The 20,517-nt window shown below is 38.6% G+C and overlaps 1 protein-coding gene and 1 pseudogene across 6 annotated transcripts in view; both read left to right on the top strand.

The window, feature by feature from the left end:
• BCAS3 (BCAS3, microtubule associated cell migration factor) overlaps positions 1–20,517 on the top strand; it is a 707,187-nt gene that overhangs the window by 157,888 nt on the left and 528,782 nt on the right. The gene's annotated exons all lie outside the window — the stretch shown is intronic.
• Positions 9,007–9,370, top strand: LOC112609089 (annotated as a pseudogene).

A 20,517-nucleotide genomic window follows, 5' to 3' on the forward strand; every position in this document is an offset into this window, starting at 1 on the left:
TTTGAATTTCCAGCTTTTCTGCCCTGCTTTTTCCCCATCTTTGTGGTTTTATCTGCCTCTGGTCTTTGATGATGGTGATGTACTGATGGGGTTTTGGTGTGGGTGTCCTTCCTGTTTGATAGTTTTCCTTCTAACAGTCAGGACCCTCAGCTGTAGGTCTGTTGGAGATTGCTTGAGGTCCACTCCAGACCCTGTTTGCCTGGGTATCAGCAGCAGAGGCTGCAGAAGATAGAATATTTCTGAACAGCGAGTGTACCTGTCTGATTCTTGCTTTGGAAGCTTCCTCTCAGGGGTGTACTCCACCCTGTGAGGTGTGGGGTGTCAGACTGCCCCTAGTGGGGGATGTCTCCCAGTTAGGCTACTCAGGGGTCAGGGACCCGCTTGAGCAGGGAGTCTGTCCCTTCTCAGATCTCAACCTCTGTTTTGGGAGATCCACTGCTCTCTTCAAAGCTGTCAGACAGAGTCGTTTGGGTCTGCAGAGGTGTCTGCTGCTTTGTTATTGTTTACTGTGCCCTGCCCCCAGAGGTGGAGTCTACAGAGACAGGCAGGTTTCCTTGAGCTGCTGTGAGCTCCACCCAGCAGCTTTGTTTACCTACTTAAGCCTCAGCAATGGCGGGCGCCCCTCCCCCAGCCTCGCTGCTGCCTTGCCGGTAGATCACAGTCTGCTGTGATAGCAATGAGGGAGGCTCCATGGGTGTGGGACCCTCCAGGCCAGGTGTGGGATATGATCTCCTGGTGTGCCTGTTTGCTCAAAGCGCAGTATTGGGGTGGGAGTTACGAGGCCTAATTTTGACCTTAGATTCATTGTTACTTCCATATTGCTCAAAATAATTTCATTGGTATTTACTAACCCATTTTAGATGAGGTATTAGGATATACCAACATCACATATAATTCCCTATCTTCCCAGTATAGTTGTATGGAAAACTTCAGTTTTCTGTTTTCTTTTTTTTAAAGGTGTTGTGGTCTGTATCTATAGAAGTATAGTTTTTCACTTCATGCCAACTTGTAAATTTTGCTTGCCCTTGGTTCAGATACATTCGTTGGTCTAACTAAGGGGGAGGGCCCTTGTAGTATCAAGCATGACCATCTAAGACTACTGGCTTATCATGGGATGCTGAGTAGGACAGTTCTCTTTATGTCAATTGTGGCTGGCAGATCTTTTAATTGACCTCATGGATACAAGTATCATAAGTTTGCAAAGGAAGAAGTAAGCATCTCAAGCTGGGAGGGTATCATTGTAGTCAGTGAGTAGACGTGAGGATGGAATAGAGCCAAGCAGATAGAATACCATGAGTAAAAAAGTTAATAAAGGTTTAAAGGCTGCAGTACAAGTTTTCTGAAAGGGGAGAATTTAAACTAATGGTTTAAAAGTGCTCCAGCAAGACTGGGCACGGTAGCTCATGCCTATAATCCCAGCACTATGGTAGGCCGAGGCGGGTGGAGCACCTGAGGTCAGGAGTTCCACACCAGACTGACCAACATGTTGAAACCCCGTCTCTACTAAAAATACAAAAATTAGCCGGGCGAGGTGGCGCATGACTATAATCTCAGCTTCTCAGGAGGCTGAGGCAGGAGAATTACTTGAACCCAGGAGGCAGAGGTTGCAGTGAGCCAAGATTGCGCCATTGCACTCCAGCCTGGGCAGCAAGAGGGCGACTCCGTCTCTAAATAAATAAATAAATAACCCCAACAAACAGACAAAAACCTGAGTCCATCTGGTGAAGGTCTTTATTTGCATAGATAAAAGTTTGAACTTCATGGCAGTGGTGTGTCATTGAAAGCTTTAGAAACACGAATTAAATTATTAGAGAGAATTGTTTAGGGAGATTACTGTGACCAGGTGGATTTTTAAGTTTGTAATGTTTGAGTGTGATATAATAAAACAGATCACAAGGGATAAATTCCCATTGCTTATGATCCTTAACAGTGGCCACTGCTCATTACACTCTATTTCCGAACGTCTTGTTTTCCCTTCAGTTCTGCTGGTTTCTGCTTCATTCTAAAACATTTATTGATGGTAAACTATGTCTAAGCACATGCCTGGGCATGCAAAATTAATAATATACTATTATTGGCTTAAACAAGATCACAATCTGATGGAGACTTAAACACAAAGTATAAAAAAATTTTGAAAATATTATTTTTCCTGAAGGTTCCTCCTTGTGTTCTATTCTCTTGGTTACACACTCCCTTTCTACTTCTTTCTTTCTCTTTTCTTTTTCCTTTTTTTTTTTCCTCTCTCTCTCTTTCACAAAGTCTCACTTTGTCGTAGCTCACTGCAACCTTGAACTCCTGGGCTCAAGTGATTCTCCCACCTCAGCCTTCTGAGAAACTGGGCCCACAGGTACGTACCACTGCACCTGGCTAATTTTTTTTTTTTTTTGAGACATAGTCTCACTCTGTCACCCAGGCTGGAGTGCAGTGGTGACATCTCGGCTCACTGCAGCCCCAACCTTCCATGCTCAAGCGATCCTCCCACCTCAGTCCCCTGAGTAGCTGGGACCACAGACGTGCACCACCATGCCCAACTAATTTTTAAATTTTTTTGTAGAAAGGGTGTCTTGCTTTGTTGCACAGACTGGTCTCGAACTCCTGGGCTCAAGTGATCCTCCTGCCTTGATCTCCTAAAGTGTTGAGATTACAGGCATGAGCCACCACACCTAGCCCCGTTCTGCTTCTTTATTTTTTTCAGTCTGGATCAGGTATATTTCTTATGTCAAAAGTCCTTTTTTATTAGTATGGTTGAATATGTATACACGGGCATCCCCACTTACTTCCTGTCTTGTTTAAAAGCATCACCAAGTTCTCATTCAGAGTGGTTCAGAAGCTCAATGTTGAAATAATCTGTACTCCGCTGTTATTGGGTATTATATAAATGTCAAGTTCCTGTTAGCTGATGGTGTTTGTGAGTTGTTCTATATGGTTTTTTGTCTAGTCTTCCTATCAGTTGTTGAGAGAAGTATGTTGAAGTCTCTCCTATTATAATTGTGGATTTGTCTATTTTTCCTTTCAACTCTACCCATTTTTACTTCAGATAACTTCCAGCTCTGTCGTTCAATATATATACATTTAGGGTTGCTGTGTCTTCTTGATGTATTGACCCTTCTATCTTTATTTTCCTCTCTGTCTCTGCTTATTTTCTTAGCTCCAAAGTCTACTTTATCTGCTACTAATCTTGACAGCCTCCCTCCCTCCCTCCCTTCCTTCATTCCTTCTTTCCTTCTTCCCTCCCTCCCTCCCTTTCTCTTTCTTTTTGTTGAGGTGACTTTACATAATATAAAAGTTAACATTTTAGAGTATACAGTTCAGCAGCATTTAGTACATTTACAGTGTTGTATCACCACAGCCACTAGTTCAGAACATTTTATTGACATCGAAAGAAAACCCCATATCCACTAAGCAGCCCCTCCCTCTTTCCCCCTTCCTGCAGCCACTGGCAACCAACAATCTGCCTTCTGTCTCCGTGGATTAACTTGTTCTGGTCATTTCATATAACTGGATTCACACAATATGTGACCATTTGTTTCTGACTTCTTTCACTTAGCATAATGTTTGGGAGGTTCATCCATGCTGTAGCATGTGTCAGTACTTCATCCCTTTTTGTGGGCGAATAATATTACATTGTATGCGTACACTACAATTTGTTTATCCATTCATCTGTTGAGAGACATACGGGTGTTTCTACTTTGTGGTTATGATGAAAATGCTGCTATGAACATTCATGTGCAAGTTTTTGTGTGAATGTATGCTGCTTCCTGTTGGGTACAGGAGTAGAATTGCTGGGTCATATGATGATTCTGTGTTTAACTTTTTGAGGAACTGCCAAGCTCTTTTCTGCAGGAGATGTACCATTTTATATTCCTACCAGCAGTGGATCAGAGTTCCAATTTCTTCACATTTATTTTCTGATTTTAATTTTTAAATTATGACCAAGCTAGTGGCTGTAAAGTTATATTTCATTGTGAATTTGATTTGCATTATTGTAATGACTAATGATGTTGAGCATCCTTTATACATGTGTTGACCATTTGTGTATCTTCTTTGGAAAAATGTCTATTCAATTCCTTTACCCACGTTTTTTTTTTCCCATTGGAATGTTTGTCTTCTTGTTGAATTATAAAGATTAACAATATATTCGGGATATTAGACCCTTGTCTGATATATTATTCACAAATATTTTCTCACATTTTGTGGTTTTCTTTTTACTTTCTTAATAATGTATTTTGTTCCACAGATGTTTTAAAATATTGATGTAATCTGATTTATCGGTTCATTCATTTGTTGCTTATACTTTTGGTATCATATCTAAGAATCAATTGCCAAATTCAAGGTCAGGAAGATTTACCTATTTGTTTGCTCCTAAGAGTTTTATAGTTTTATATTTGGGTCATTAGAACTATTTTGAATTGGGAGCTAGGGTTTCACTTCATTCTTTTGCAGAGAAATTTCTACTTGTCTCAACATAATTTACTGAAGAGCCTGTCCTTTCCCCATTGAATAGATTTGGCAGCTTTTTCAAAAGTTAATTCATCATTAATTTGTTTCTGGACTCTGAATTCTATTTCATTTTTGGAATGTCTAATGCTAGACATTAGACATTTGTATGTCTAATACTAGGCCAGTTTCACAGTGTTTTAATAACCGTACTTCTGTTGTAAGTTTCAAAATGTGAGTCCTCCAAATTTGTTCTTTTCCAACTTTGTTTTGGCTGTTTGGTGCCACTTGTACTTACATTTGCGTTTAGGATTGGATTTCTCATTTCTGCGTAAAAGGCCATTGGAATTTCTATAGATAATGTATTGCTGTTATAAATGGAACTGTTTTCTTCATTTGTCTTTTGGATTGTTCATTGCTAGGTTTTGCATGTTGATCCTGCAATTTTGTTGAATTTATCAGTTCTAGTACTTTTATAGATTATTGGGAATTTTCTCTCTATATAAGAATATGTTGTCTATGAATAGATACCTTTTATTTCTTTGTATTACCTAATTGCTTTGCATAGATCTTTCAGTACAGTGTTGAATAATAGTGGGTATCCTTGTCTTGTTCCTGATGTTAGGGGAAAACTTTCAGTTTTTCTTTATTGAATATGGTGTTAGCTGTGGGTTTTTCATGAGCCCTTTATTATGTTTTCAAGTTTCCTTCTTTATTTTTTTTTTAAGTCAGCGTCTCGCTCTGTCACCCAGGTTGGAGTGCAGTGGCATGATCATAGCTCATTGCAGCCTTGACCTCCCGGGATCAAGCAGACTTCTAGCTTCAGCCCCCCGAGTAGCTGGGACTACAAAAAGAAAAAAAAAATTACTCTGGTATTTGCAGGTTGGCTTTAAACCGGGACAGTCCTTGGATGTGTTGTAACGCCATCTACAATTCTGCCTTAGTCTTCACTTTCCGCTTGAGATGAGCCAGAGGCTCAGCCAGAGATGCAAAACGAGAGTCCTTGCTGTTTTTCTTCAAGCAAATGTTTGGCCCTGTGTATGAGTGTTTTAGTTTTTATTCCTCAATATTTTAGCCAGCATATATCAGCAAAGATAAACACATAGATACACACAAAATATTCATTTTAAGGAATTGGTTTGTGTGATTTTGATGTACAGCAAGTAATAACTAGGCCAGGCTAGCAAGGTGGGAGGCTAGAAACTGTCAGAGAAGAACTGATGCTGCAGTCTTGAGACAGAATTTTTTTGAAATAACATGTAATTTCACAAATTGAATCTCCGTGTTCGGTTCTTTTTTTTTTTTTTTTTTTAAATCTGCTATCTTCCTTTTAAATGTCTTTATTCATTTCCTTTTCATTCTGGAAAATGTGTGTACTACACAAATTCAGTTTTCTGCATGAACGAGTCTATTTATAGCTCAATGTACACTTTCTGTTTTTACTACTTTTTTTGTGGAGGGGTAGTGTGCAGAGGAGAGTAATGGACTTGGTTGGGTGTTTATTATTTGCTTGAGGATGGTATGTTTTCTGTATTCTTATGAAGAAAATAAGGTTTGTTTTTTCTCCCCAAATTAAAAAAAGTTTATAAAGAGATTTTCTCTCAAGGGAAGCTATTATTCTAACTTGTAGCTCAGGTTCAACAGCGAGTGGTGCATAGTACTGGTTTTTAACAAATATCAGGCTGGGCACAGTGGCTCATGCTTGTAATCCCAGCACTTTGGGAGGCCAAGGCAGGTGCATCACCTGAGGTCAGGAGTTTGAGACCAGCCTGGCCAACATGGCGCAATCCTGTCACTACTAAAAATACAAAAATTAGCTGGGTGTGGTGGCACACATTTGTAATCCCAGCTACTCGTGAGGCTGAGGCAGGAGAATCACTTGAACCTGGGAGGCGGAGGTTGCAGTGAGCCAAGATCGCGCCACTGTACTCCAGCCTGGGCAACAAGAGTGAAACTCTGTCTCAGGAAACAAACAAACAAACAAACAAAGATTCAAGTTGTAGTTGTATGGATTCAGTGAGTCATTTGCAAGAACTGATTTTCTTTTTGCAGTTCTTTCAAACAAATGTTATTCCATACATTAAATTTATTTGTAACTAATTTATTTGTCACATGACTAGCTATTGCTGCCTCACATGCTGGGCAAAGACAAACTGGCCAGTGTGCTCCTTGGGTTGGATAATCACACTGCCTGCAGCAGTTGCTCAGTTTGGTAGTCATGTGGCCAAAGGCCTAATGCCTTTTGTTTTGTTTTTGTTTGTGAAAATCCATTTGTTTCAGTTGAAAAGACTATCCTGTTTCCATTGGATTGCCTTTGCTTCTTTGTCAGTGATCCATTGCCTATATTTGTGTGGGTCTATTTCTGGCTTCTCTGTTCTGTTCCTTTATATTTCTCTATTCTTCCACCGATACCACACTATCTTGATTATTGTATCTTTATAGTAAGTCTTGGATGTCAGGTAGCATCAGTTTTCAATTCATCTCTTCTCCTTCAATATTGTGTTGGCTATTTTGAGTCTTTGGCCTTTCCATGTAAGCTTTAGAATCAGTTTGTCAACACTCAAAAAATAACTTGCTGGATTTTGACAAAATTCAACACCCTTTCATGATGCAAACTCTCGGCAAACAAAGAATAGTAGGGAACTTCCTCAATTTGGTAAAGAATATCTACAGAAAATATGTAGCTAACATCATACTTAGGGTTACAAGCTATGCTTTCCTGCTAAGATCAAGAACAAGGCGAGGATGTCCACTCTCACTTCCTAGTGGAAGTCCTAGCTAGTGCATTAAGACAAGAAAGGGAAATAAAAGCCACATAGATTGGGAAGGAAGAAAGGAAATGTTTATGAAATTTTGTTTTTCATTATTTTTAAAATTAGTAGACTTTTATTGGGCAGTTTTAGGTGTATAGAAGAATTGAGTGAAAAGTACAGTGTTCTTTCTTCTTCTTTTTCCTTCTCCTATTCCTCCTTTCTTCTTTCTTCTTGACCAGCTCTCACTCTGTCACTGGAGTACAGTGGCACAATCGTAGCTAATTGCAGTCTTGAACTCCTGGATTGAAGTGATCCTTCTGCCTCAACCTCCCAAGTAGCTGGGACTACAGGCATTCTCCCATGCCATGCTGATTTTTTACTTTTGTAGAGATGGGGTCTTGCTACATTGCCCAGGATGGTCTTGAACTTCTGGGCTGAAGCAATCATCTCACCTTGGCCTCCAAGAGTGCTGGAATTAGAGACGGAACCCACTGCACTTGGTGCCTGGACTCCCATATTCTTTGATACATCCACTTTCTCCCATCATTAACACATTAAATTAGTGTGTCTAGTACATTTGTTTCAGTTGATGTGCTGATATTGATACAACTAATATCCATAGTTTATATTAAGTTTCACCCGTTGAATTGTACATTGTGTGGCATTTGAGAAATATATGGTGCTATGTACCAACTATTACAGTATCATAAAGATAGTTCCCCTGTCCTGAGAATCCCCTGTACTCTGCTTGTTCATCCTTTTTTCCCTCCCCCTAACTCCTGGCACCACTGATTTTTTTTTTTTTTTTTGAGATTGAGTTTTTGCTCTTGTTGCCCAGGCTGGAGTGCAATGGCACCATCTTGGCTCGCTGCAACCTCCGCCTCCCCGATTAAAGTGATTCGTCTGTCCTAGCCTCCTGAGAAGCTGGGAGTACAGGCACCTGCCACCACACCTAGCTAATTTTTGTATTTTTAGTAGAGACGGGGTTTCATCATATTGGTCAGGCTGGTCTCGAACTCCTGACCTCAAGTGATTTGCCTGCCTCGGCCTCCCAAAGTGCTGGGTTTAGAATCGTGAGCCACTGCGCCTGGCCAATTTTAGACCTTTTCTGACAGGCTTCTTTTACTTAGCGATATGCATTCAGGGTCCCCTCATTTCTTTTTCTGACTTGATGGCTCATTTCTTTTTATTGCTGAATAATATTTTTACTAGCAACAAAGAATGGAATACTTAAGTGTAAAACAAGCAAAAGATCTATATGAGTAAAACAGCAAAATACTGATACGTGAAATAAAAAAATGTAAATGTCATCTTTTCCTAAGTTGATCTACGCATTCAGTGCAATTCCTATAAAAATACAAGCAAGTTGTTTTGTGGATATGTACTAAGTAATTCTAAAGTTTGTATGGAAAGGCAATGCTCCTAGAAGATAACGTAGAAAATCTAGGTGATCTTGAGTTTTGGCGATGACCTCTTAAGTACAACCCTGAAAGCACAATTATAAATGAAAAAATCAGTAAGTTGGGCTTTATTAAAATTAAAAACTTTTGCTCTGTGAAAGATTATTTTAAGAGAGTGAGAAGATGGGCTGCAGATGGTTAGGAAATATTGGTGAAAGACAAGTCTGACTAAAGAACTAAAGAACTCTTAAAACTGAACAGTAAGAAAATGAGCAATTGTATTAAAAAATGAGCGAAAGGATCTCAGCAGCTCGGGCTGCAGGAAGAGTGGCAGCGGCCAGGCAGCCCAGCTTTGCGAAGGCTGTCGGCAGGCTGCAGTCCACAGGTACTTGGCACGCGCCCTCCCCGCCACCAGGATGCCCAAAAGGAAGGTCAGCTCCGCCGAAGGGGCTGCCAAGGAAGAGGCCAAGAGGAGATAGGCATGGTTGTCAGCTAAACTTGCTCCTGCAAAAGTGGAAGCGAAGCTGAAAAAGGCAGCAGCAAAGCATTGAAACCACCATCTATAAAGCTCTGCATGTTCTTCACGGGGTGATTAATTTCTACCCAAAACTTAGGTTAAAGCTTCAAACAAAAAAGTGCAAACAAAAGGGAAAAGGGAAGCAAAAGGAAAACAGGCTGAAAGACACTAAAGAAGGTTTACCTGAAGAAAAGGGGGAAATGAAAACTAAGGGGAGTCCAGCCTCTGATGAAGCAGGAGAGAAAGAAGCCAAGTATGATTAATACCATGTACCATGTCTCATCAGTGGTCCCTGTCTCCCTTCTTGTACAATCCAGAGAAATATTCTTATCAACTATTTTGTAAATGCAAGTTTTCTTAGTAGCTCTAGAAACATTTTTAAGAAGGAGGGGATCTCACCTCATCCCATTTTTTTAAGTGTAAATGCTTTTTTTTGAGAGGTGAAATCATTTGCTGGTTGTTTATTTTTTGGTACAACCAGAAAATAGTGTGGGATATTGAATTCTGGGAAACTTTGACTGTCTCAGGTGTCAGCTTAACATTCCATAGACGGGTTAGTTTTCATATCCTATAATACAAATGGCAATATGGAGTCAGTCCTGCATTTAATGTCTTGGACATTTGAAATTACTTCTATTCCCATGTTGTTTTTTAGTAGAATTGTTTCCTAAAGAAAACCACTCTTTGATTATGGCTCTCCCTGTCAAAATTGTGTCCATTCTGTAACACCTTTGGTTGTGGGTGTCCTGTTTTCCTAATAACTTTGTTGCTGTCCTGTGAAAGATTAAAAATTTGAATATGTAGTGTACATGCTATTCAGTTGTGAATTGGTGGGATGTATGTAACAGCTTATCAAATTGTGAAGATAGCCTCTAAAGGAAAATTTGCTTCCAAATTTAAGCTGGAAAGTCACTGGAATAACTTTAAAAAAGAATTACAATACATGGCTTTTTAGATATTTGTTATGTATGTTAAGAATTGTGTACAAATTAAAATGTCTGTACTGATCCTCAACCAATAAAATCTCAATTATGAAAGAAAAATAGAGCAAAAACCTGACCAAAGAAGATACACATGGCAAATAAGCATATGAAAGATGCTCAATAATGTATGTGATTGGGGAATTGCATAAAAATAACAGTTGGATACCACAGTTTTAAAGGGCTAAAAGCTCTAACATTGACAATACCAAATGCTGAGAAGATGTGAAATAACAGGAATGCTCATTTATTGCTAGTGGGACTGCAAAATTGTACAGCTACTTTCAAATACAATTTGGCAGTTTCTTACAAAACTAAACATCCTCATACTGTAAGATTAACCAGTTGCTCTCCTTGGTATTTACTCCAATGAGTTGAAACTTATGTCCTCACAAAAACCTGCACAAAGATGCGTATAGCAGCTTTATTCATAATGGCCAGAACTTGAATACAACCAAGATGTCCTTCACCATGCAAATGGGTAAACATTGGTACATCCTGTGAGTGGAGTGTCATTCAGTGCTAAAAAGAAATGAAATATCAAGCCATGAAAAGACATGGAGGAACCTTGAATGCATATTCCTCTGTAAAAGAAGTCAATCTGATAGTCATACTGTATGATTCTAACTATATGATGAAACTGTGGAGACATTAAGTTGAAAATTTATGTCCACACAGCCTGCACATGAATGTGTATAGCAGCTTTATTTATAATTGCCAAAACCTGGCAGCAAGTTGCCCTTCAGTAGATGAATGGATTAACGAACTGTGGTATATTCATAAGATGGAATGTTATTCTTATTATTCTTATTTATTTTCAGTGAGTTTGTGTGTGTGTGTGTGTGTGTGTGTGTGTGTGTGTGTGTGTGTGTGAGGAGTCTCGCTCTGTTGCCCAGGCTGGAGTGCAGTGGTGCGATCTCGGCTCACTGCAATCTCCGCCTCCCAGGTTCAAGTGATTGTTCTGCCTCAGCCTGCTGAGTAGCTGGGATTACAGATGCGTGCCACCATGCCTGGCTAATTTTTGTACTTTTAGTAGAGACAGGGTTTCACCATGTTGGTCAGGTTGGTCTCGAACTCCTGATCTCGTGATCCACCCACCTTGGCCTCCCAAAATGCTGGGATTACAGGCGTGAGCCACTGTGCTCAGAGCGTTTTTTTTTTTTTTTAATCTTCCTACCTTTTTACTCTGGTGGTTCGTGTGCTAGTTTCACGTGTAGTTTTATAAGAAACTGCTAAACTGTTGTCCAGGCGACTGTTCCATTTTATATTCCCACCAGCAATGTGTGAGTGATCTCATTTGTCTTTATCTTTTCCAGCATTTGTTGTCACTATTTTAAAATTTTTTTCAGTTTTGATAGATGGGTAGTGGTATCTGTTAGTGGTTTTGTATTTTCTTTCTTTTTTTCCTTTGAGACAGGGTCTCACTTTGTCACCCAGCCTGGAGTGCAGTGGCACAGTCACTGCTCACTGCAGCCTCAACCCCCTGGCCTCAAGTGATCCTCCCACTTCAGCCCCCAAAGTAGCTGGGACCGCAGGTACATACCACTATGCCTAGCTACTTTTTGTATTTTTTTTGTAAACAGGGTTTCACCATGTTGCCAAGGCTGGTCTTGAACTCCTGAGCTCAAGCGATCCCACCTGCCTTGGCCTCCTACAGCGCTGGGATTACAGGTGTGAGCCGCCGTGGCCTGGGCTGTTTTGTATTTTCTTTGTGGCTAATCATGCATTTATAGAATCTCTTTCATGAAGTATTTCTGCTTATTTACTTTGTTAAAAGAAGGCCATCAAGAAGGCCATGCCCGAGGTCAGCTGAAAATACTTCTGGTTCTCCTGGGATAATTACTTAATGATGCTGTTTGCAACAACTACCATCTTTTCCATTGCCTTTTAAAGCAAATGCCTATGACTCAATATTTGATTATATAAATTATAATGAAGACTCACCTCCTGGTTTTTTATTAATGGGAGAAGGAGTAAGAAATTGTGTGGAGAATAGGTTTATAGGTTTTCAGAATTAGGGCCTGAATTTAAGACATATGATATGAAAATCCAAAAAAGTTGTAGCTAAGTATAATTATTTTGGTTTGTCCTGTGCATTCCAAAATTATAGATAGAGGCTGGGTGCAGTGGCTCATACCTGTATTCCCAGCACTTTTGGGGACCTAGGCAGGTGGATTACGTGAGGCCAGTAGTTCGAGACTAGCCTGGCCAACATTGTGAAACCTTGTCTCTACTGAAAATAGAAAAAATTATTTTCAGGTGTGGTGGCATGCATCTGTGGTTCCAGCTACACGGGAGGCTGAGGCATAAGAATCACTTGAACCTGGGAGGCAGAGGTAGCAGTGAGCCAAGATCGAGCCACTGCATCCAGCCTGGGCGATAGAGCGAGACTGTCTCCAAAAAAATTTTAGAAAAATTATAGATTCATTTAGAGGAAATATTTAGTGATTTCTTGTTGATTTTTGTCTTCCATGTTTATAATATTTTTCCTTTTAAGAAATCTAGTTTAAATATTTTGTTTTATAGTTCATAATTACTTAATTAACCTTTTAATTTTCAATAAAACAAGCATTTTTTGAAATTTGTTCTTTAAAAAGTTTTAATTAACCCTCTTCACTGCAATGAATTCACTGTGTAAATTCCATATGTTTGGCTGTTGTAATATATAAAAATGGGGACTTTTTCCTCCCTAATAAAATCTTAATAACTTCCTTTATGGGTATGGGTCAAATGTAACAGATTGTTCTGATAAAAAATTTCAATACACATGCTTAGTAACTCACTATAAAACAAGTTACTTAAAGAAAAGATCAGTTAAAGAGAATTTGCACTCATTTCTATTTTACATTTATCATGAATAGTGTAAAATGCCTTTACTATTCATTTTTATATGTATATATGGGATCCTGGGCACAAATTACAGATTTTTAAAGAAACATTTAGTAATAAAAATTGCATCCTTCCTGCCTTTCCTACAGCCTCTGATATTTGCTTACAGTAGATTCAGTTACATTCTAAACTTGGCTCTAAAAATTTCTTCTAGGAACGTCCCCCCCCTTTATGCTATTAGGTTTATCTTTAAAGTCATAGCTCCATGTTTAAATGTCAAACACAAACCTTTGAAAATAATCCATTAGAGCTCTGTAGAAGTCACATGAAGACTGTGTTCTGTGCAAAACTTTCTTGTGGCACTGTTTTCTACACCATTTTTGGCTTGTACGATAGAAAATAAAAGCTTGTTTCATGTCTGTCTATTTTAGTATAACACCTTATGGGGCATGCATACTGATTATTTTATGGAAAGCACTCTCATCAGCCTGCCCATGAGGAAAATTAAGATTGTCTTGCTGTGTTCCATGGAAATGGTCAAGGCTTTTCAAAAGAGAAAACAGAGAACAAAAGAATATGTCGGGCGTGCACACAACTGTGTTATTGGCAGGAAACGTGCTGACTCCTTTGTGAATGTGTGAATTCGTGAAGACCCTTATTTCAAAGAATTATCTTTTCCTATTAGTTGTTGAATGAAGGGTTTTTCTCATATATAAATAGTTTCTAGTTCTGACAAATTTTGTTCGGTTATCTATAAAGTGAGCTTTCATAACATTTGTTTTGTCTGTTTCTAATGAAGACTTGTTGCAGGAAAAATCTCAGTTGTGACATTGTATGGATGATGCCAGTGAAGTGATCAGAATTCCAGTATCTAGTGTGTTGTAGCCATAATGAGCTTCTAATTGAAGGCGACAGGCTGCTTTTTTCCCCCTCCTAGTTGGTCAGGCAAAATGTTAGATTACATTCATTATTAACTCATTCCTTATCAGCAGAGAACTGGATTAATTTGTAGGGAACGTAAATAATTTTTGCTTTGTGTCAATTTTAGAGATTGAAGTTCAGGCTTATACAAGATTCTCTCCCACCTGCAGCTGTTCCAATTGTATGCATTTGTGTAACTACCATCATAATAATGATACACTAACATTTCTGTCACCCCAAAACTTTCTCATGCCACTTTGTGCTCTATACCTTCCTTCTTTCCCTCTCTCTCGCAACACTGATTTGCTTCCTATTATTATAGTTGTGGTTGGTTTTTTTTTTTTTTTTTAACTTTTCATAGAAGGGACTCATATAGCATGTAGACTTTTATATCTAGCCTCCCTACCCCCACAATCATGGTATTGAGATTCATTTTTGTTGTTTTATAGATAATTTGTTCTTTTTAAATGCTGAATACTTTTCATTGCATTAATATATAACTGTCCATTCACCTATTGATGGACATTTAATTGTTTCTAGGCTTTTTATTATAGATAATAAAATACCTAGTTGTGATATATGGAAAATGTATGTTTAATTTTTTTTACAAACTGGTGAACTATTTTTCAGAGTGACTGTACCATTTTGCATCTCCAGCAGTAATGTGTGAGGGCTTCATTAAGTTTGCATTCTTGCCATAACTTCGTACTACTAGTTTTTAAAATTTTAGTTATTCTATGGGTGTAGTGGTATCTGTTAGTGGTTTCAACTTGCATTTCCCTGATAATTAAATATGTTGAACATCTTTTCATGTGCTTACTTGCTATCTGCATATCTTCTTTAATCAAGTATCTTTAAACATATTATGGCCATTAAAAATTGTATGCTTTTTGCTTCTACAACAGTTATAGAATTATGGCCATTTTATTTATTATGAACACCTTTATTTTTTGTTTTTCATGCATGAAATTTATTTTAGAGCTAATGTAAGCTTAGCCCACATTATAATGTTATAACATTAATTTTAATGCTAACATTGAAATTAAACATTAAAACAGCATTGATACAGAAAATGAAAATATGACTTAATATGTACAAAACAATTAGGAAAAACTTGATAAAGAATTTTTTTCCAACTTTTATTTTAGGTTCTGGGGGTACGTGTTCAGATTTGTTACATGAGTAAATTGCGTGTCACTGGAGTTCGGTGTACAGATTATTTTGTCACCCAGGTACTGAGCATAGTACCCGATGGGTAGTTTTTTGATCCTCACCCTACTTCCACCCTCCTCCCTCAAGTAGGCCCCCGTGTCTGTTGTCCCCTTCCTTGTGTCCATGTGTATTCATTGTTTAGCTCCCACTTATAAGTGAGAGCATTCTGTTTGGTTTTCTGTTCCTGCATTAATTCACTTAGGATAATGGCCTCCAGTTGTATTCATGTTGCTGCAAAGAACATGATTTTGTTCTTTTTTTATGCTGCATAGTATTCTGTGGTGTATATGTACAACTTTTTTTTTTTTTTTTTTTTGAGATAGAGTCTTGCTCCCGTCACACAGACTGGAATGCAGTAGTGCGATCTCAGCTCACTGCACTCTCCACCTCCCAGGTTCAAGCAATTCTCCTTCCTCAGCGTCCTGAGTAGCTGGGATTACAGGTGTGCACGACCACACCCAGCTAATTTTTGTATTTTTAGTAGAGACGGGATTTCACCATGTTGGCCAGGCTGGTCTCAAACTCCTGACCTCAGGTGATCCACCTGCCTTGGCCTCCCAAAGTGCTGGGATTACAAGCATGAGCCACCATGTCCGGCCTATGTACCACATTTTAAAAATTCAATCCTCTGTTGATGGGCATATAGGTTGATTCCATGAATTTGGTACTGTGACTAGTGCTGCAAAGAACATATGAATGCATGTGTCTTTATGGTAGAATGATTGATATTCTTTTGGATATATATCCAATAATGGGATTGTCCTGTGTCAAATGGTAATTCTAAGTTCTTAAGAAACCTCCAAACTGCTTTCCACAGTGGCTGAACTAATTTACATTCCCACCGGCGGTGTATAAGCATTCCCGTTTCTCCACAACCTCGCCAGCATCTATTATTTTTTGGCTTTTTAATAGCCATTCTGACTGGTGTGAGAAGGCATCTGATTGTGGTTTTGATTTGCACCTCTCTAATGATTAGTGATGTTGAGCATATTTTTCATATGCTTGTTGGCCATGTGTATGTCTTCTATTGAGAAGTATCTGTTCATGTCCTTTGCCCAATTTTTAAATTGGGTTGTTTCTTGCTTGTTGACTTATACATTCTGTATATTAGACCTTTGTCAGATGCATAGTTCACAGATATTTTTCTGTCCTTCTGTAGGTTGTCTGTTTGCTGTTGATAGTTTCTTGTGCTGTGCCAAAGCTCTTTAATTAAGTACCACTTGTCAGTTTTAGTTGCAATTGTTGGGATTGCTTTTGGAGTCTTCCTCATAAAATCTTTGCCAGGGCATGTGTCCAGAATAGTATTTCCTAGGTTTTTTTTTTCCTAGAGTTTTTATAGCATTATGTTTTACATTTCAGTCTTTAATCCACCTTGAGTTGATTTTTGTATATGGTGGAAAGATTTTCGTATACAGAGCCCAGTTTCAATCTTCTGCATATGGTTTGCCAGTAATCCCACCACCATTTATTGAATAGGGAGTTTTTTCCCTATTGCTTGTTATCGTCAGCTTTGTCAAATATTAGATGGTTGTAGGTGTGTGGCTTTATTTCTAGGTTCTCCAACCTATTCCATTGGTCTATGTGTCTGTTTTTGTATCAGTACCATGCTATTTTGGTTACTGTAGTCTTGTAGTATAGTTGAAGTCAAGTAGTGTAATGCCTCTAGCTTTGTTCTTTTTGCCTAGGATTGCTTTTACTATTCAGGCTCTTTTTTGGTCTCATATGAATTTTAGAATACTTTTTTTTTTTCTAATTCTGTGAAAAATGCCATTGGTAGTTTGATAGGAATAGCATTGAAACTGTAAGTTGCTTTGGGTAGTATGGACATTTTAATGATATTGAGTCTTCCTATCCATGAGCATGGAATGTTTTTCTATTTGCTTGTGTCATCTCTGACTTTTTTCAGCAGCATTTTATAATTCTCATTTTAGAGGTCTTTTACCTTTCTGGTTAGCAGTATTCCTAGGTATTGTATTTATGGCTATTGTGAATGAGATTACTTTCTTGATTTGGCTCTCAACTGGGATATTATCGGTGTATAGACATGCTATTGATTTTTATACATTGATTTTATATCCTGAAACCTTGCTGGAGTTGTTTAACAAATCTAAGAGCCTTTGGACAGAGACCAAGAGTTTTCTAGGTATTGAATCATATCATCTGCAACTAGAGATAGTTTAACTTCCTGTCTTACTATTTGGATGCCTTTTATTTCTTTCTCTTGCCTGATTGCTCTGGCTGGGACTTCCAGAACTGTGCTGAATAGGATTGGTGAAAGTAGGCGTCTTTGTCTTGTTTCGGTTCTCAAGGGGAATGTTTCCAGTTTTTGCCTGTTCGGTATCATGTTGGCTGTGGGTTTGTCATAGATGGCTCTTATTATTTTGAGGTATGTTCCCTCAATATCTAGTTTGTTGAAGGTTTTTAACATGAAGGAATATTGAATTTTATTGAAAGTATTTTCTGCATCCATTGAGATGATCTTTTTTTGTGTGTTTTTAGTTCTGCTTATGTGATGAATCACATTTATTGTTTTGCATATGTTGAATCAAACTTGCATCCCAGGAATAAAGCTTACTTGATCATGGTGGATTAGCTTTTCTATGTGCTGCTGGATTTGATTTGCTAGTATTTTGTTGAGGAGCTTGCATCTGTGTTCATTAGGGATATTTGCCTGAAGTTTTCTTTTTTTGTTAATGTTTCTGCCAGGTTTTGGTATCAGAATGAGGCTGGCTTTGGCCGGGCACGGTGGCTCACGCCTGTAATCCCAGCACTTTGGGAGGCCAAGGCAGGCGGATCACGAGGTCAGGAGATTGAGACCATCCTGGCTAACATGGTGAAACCCCGTCTCTACTAAATATACAAAAAATTAGCTGGGTGTGGTGGCGAGCGCCTGTAGTCCCAGCTACTCGGGAGGCTGAGGCAGGAGAGTGGTGTGAACCCGGGAGGCGGAGCTTGCAGTGAGCCAAGATTGTGCCACCGCACTCCAGCCTGGGAGACAGCGAGACTCTGTCTCAAAAAACAAACAAACAAACAAACAAAAAAGCAGAATGAGACTGGCTTCATAGAATGAGTTAGGGGGAGTCCCTCATGCTTGACTTTTTATAATTATTTCAGTAGGATTGGTACCAGCTTTTCTTTATACATCTGGTAAAACTTGACTGTGAATTCATTTGATCCAGGGCTTTTTCTCATTAGTAGGTTTTAAAAAATTACCGATTAAATTTCGGAATTCATTATTGGTGCGTTCAGGGTTTTAATTTCTTCCTGATTCAATTTTGGGAGGTTGTTATGTTTCTAGAAATTTATCGATTTTTCCTATGTTTTCTAGTTTCTGTGCATAGAGGTGGTTAAAAAAAAATGTGTTGCATGCATCATCACTGTTGAATCATAAGATTTTCTTTTCTTTTCTTTTTTTTTTTTGAGACAGGGTCTTACTCTGTTGCCCACGCTGGAGTGTAGCGGTATGATCAGAGCTCAATGCATCCTCAGATTGCTCCTGCCTCAGCCTTCCTAGTAGCTGAGACTACAGGTGCATGCAGAATTTAAAAAATATTTTGGACACAAAACCTTTCTCAGATATATGTTTTGCATATATTTTCTCATAATATGGCACTTGCTTTTCCCTTTTTAATTTCTGTCAGAGTAAAAGTTTCACATTTTGATAAATTGTGTTTTGTCAATTATATCTATTTTCATGCATTCTTTTTTCTGTTTAAGAAATGGGTTACAAAGATTTTTCTCCTGTAGTTTGTCCTTGACGCATACTTTTTGCTATTATATTTTTAGACTTACGATCCGTTTTGAGTTTGTTTTTGGAACAGTTTGATTTTTTTAATATAGAAATCTGGTTCTTTTGACACCATTTGTTCCAAAAACGATCTTTTTATCATTTAGTTATATTGTACCTTTGATGAAAATCAGTTGGCCATACAAATGTGAGTTTATTTCTCGACTCACTATTCTGTTTCCTTGAAATATTTGTGTACGCCTATACCAGTACCATACTATCCTGATTATTGTAGCTTTATACGTCTTATACATGTATATCATTTGTATACATCCATACCTCAGAGATATTATATAATGTAGGTTCAGTTCAAGATGACTGCGATAAAGCAGATTCCATAATAAAGCAAGTCACGTGAATTTGCTGGTTTCCTAGTGCATATAAAAGTTATGTTTGGTTAGGCTCAGTGGCACATTCCTGTAATCCCAGCACTTTGGGGAGGTAAGGTGGGAGGCTTGCTTGAGCAACAAAGCAAGACACTGTCTAAAAAAATAAAACAAAATAAAAAAAATTAGCTGAATGTGGTGGTGCGTGCCTGTAGCCCCAGCTCCTCAGGATGCAGAGACTAGAGGATTGCTTGAGATCAGGAATCAGAGGCTACAGTGAATTCCATTTCAGGTGACAGAGTGAGGCCCTGTATCTGAAACAAAAAGGAAACCAAAAAAGATATGTTTACACTATACTGTAGTCTCTTAAGTGTGTGATGACGTTATGTCGTAAAAATAAAAAAAAGTACATAATTAAAAAATATTGCTAAAAAATGCTGATGATCTGACACTTCAGTGAATCATAATCTTTTTGCTGATGGAGAGTCCTGGTTACCCCATACGGGGCTCTTTCCCGTTCAGTGTCATGAAACCAACACACCAAACTGAAACTGAGTGTCAGGCAGTGCAGGCTTTATTCAGCGGTCTTGGAATTGGAGAAGTGGGAACTTAGCTTAACTTCTCAGCTCCTGAGAAACCTGGAAGTTACAGATATAGGGCATCTTTAATGAAGGGTTTGGGCATTAAGAGCCAGGAGAGGAATATGTTTTTCTTGGAAAGGGATGGAGATTTTCCTGGAATCAAGGAGCCACCTCTTTCCTATGCTTTCCTGGTCTCTTCTGGTCATTGTCACGGTGATTGTCAACTGTCATGGTGCTGATGGGAGTGTCACTTAGCATGGAAATTGGATTATAATGAAGCTAGAGGTTCTTCAGAGGTCGAGTAAGCTGCCATTGTGGATTTCATCAGCTTTAGCTGGTTTAGACCTAAGAAGAAACTTCTGACCACTGACATCCTGTTTCCTAAAAATAAATGGAGTTAAAGCTGACTAGGAATTTAGCCATATCACATAGGCATTGCATTGGCCAACAAAAATGGGGTAGGGATCCAGCTAAGTCATTTAAGCACTGCAATGGGTATTATTAGGGCCTTGCTCTGGATTAGGCTTTGGCTTAAGGGAATGTTGTGTTTAGTTTAATCTTCTGTCTAAACCACTAAAATTTTCTCCATATCGGCAATAAGCCTTTCACTTTCTTCTCATTCATGTGTTCACTGGAGTAGCACTTTTAATTTTTTCAAGAACTTTTTCTTTGTGTTCATGACTTGATTATGTGGTGTAAGAGGTCTGGTTTTCTGCCTGTATCAGCTTTCAGTACGTCTTCCTTGCTAAGCTTAATCATTTGTAGCCTTTGATT

Source organism: Theropithecus gelada, chromosome 16 (assembly GCF_003255815.1).
Source record: "Theropithecus gelada isolate Dixy chromosome 16, Tgel_1.0, whole genome shotgun sequence".
NCBI classification, from domain to species: Eukaryota; Metazoa; Chordata; class Mammalia; order Primates; family Cercopithecidae; genus Theropithecus; species Theropithecus gelada.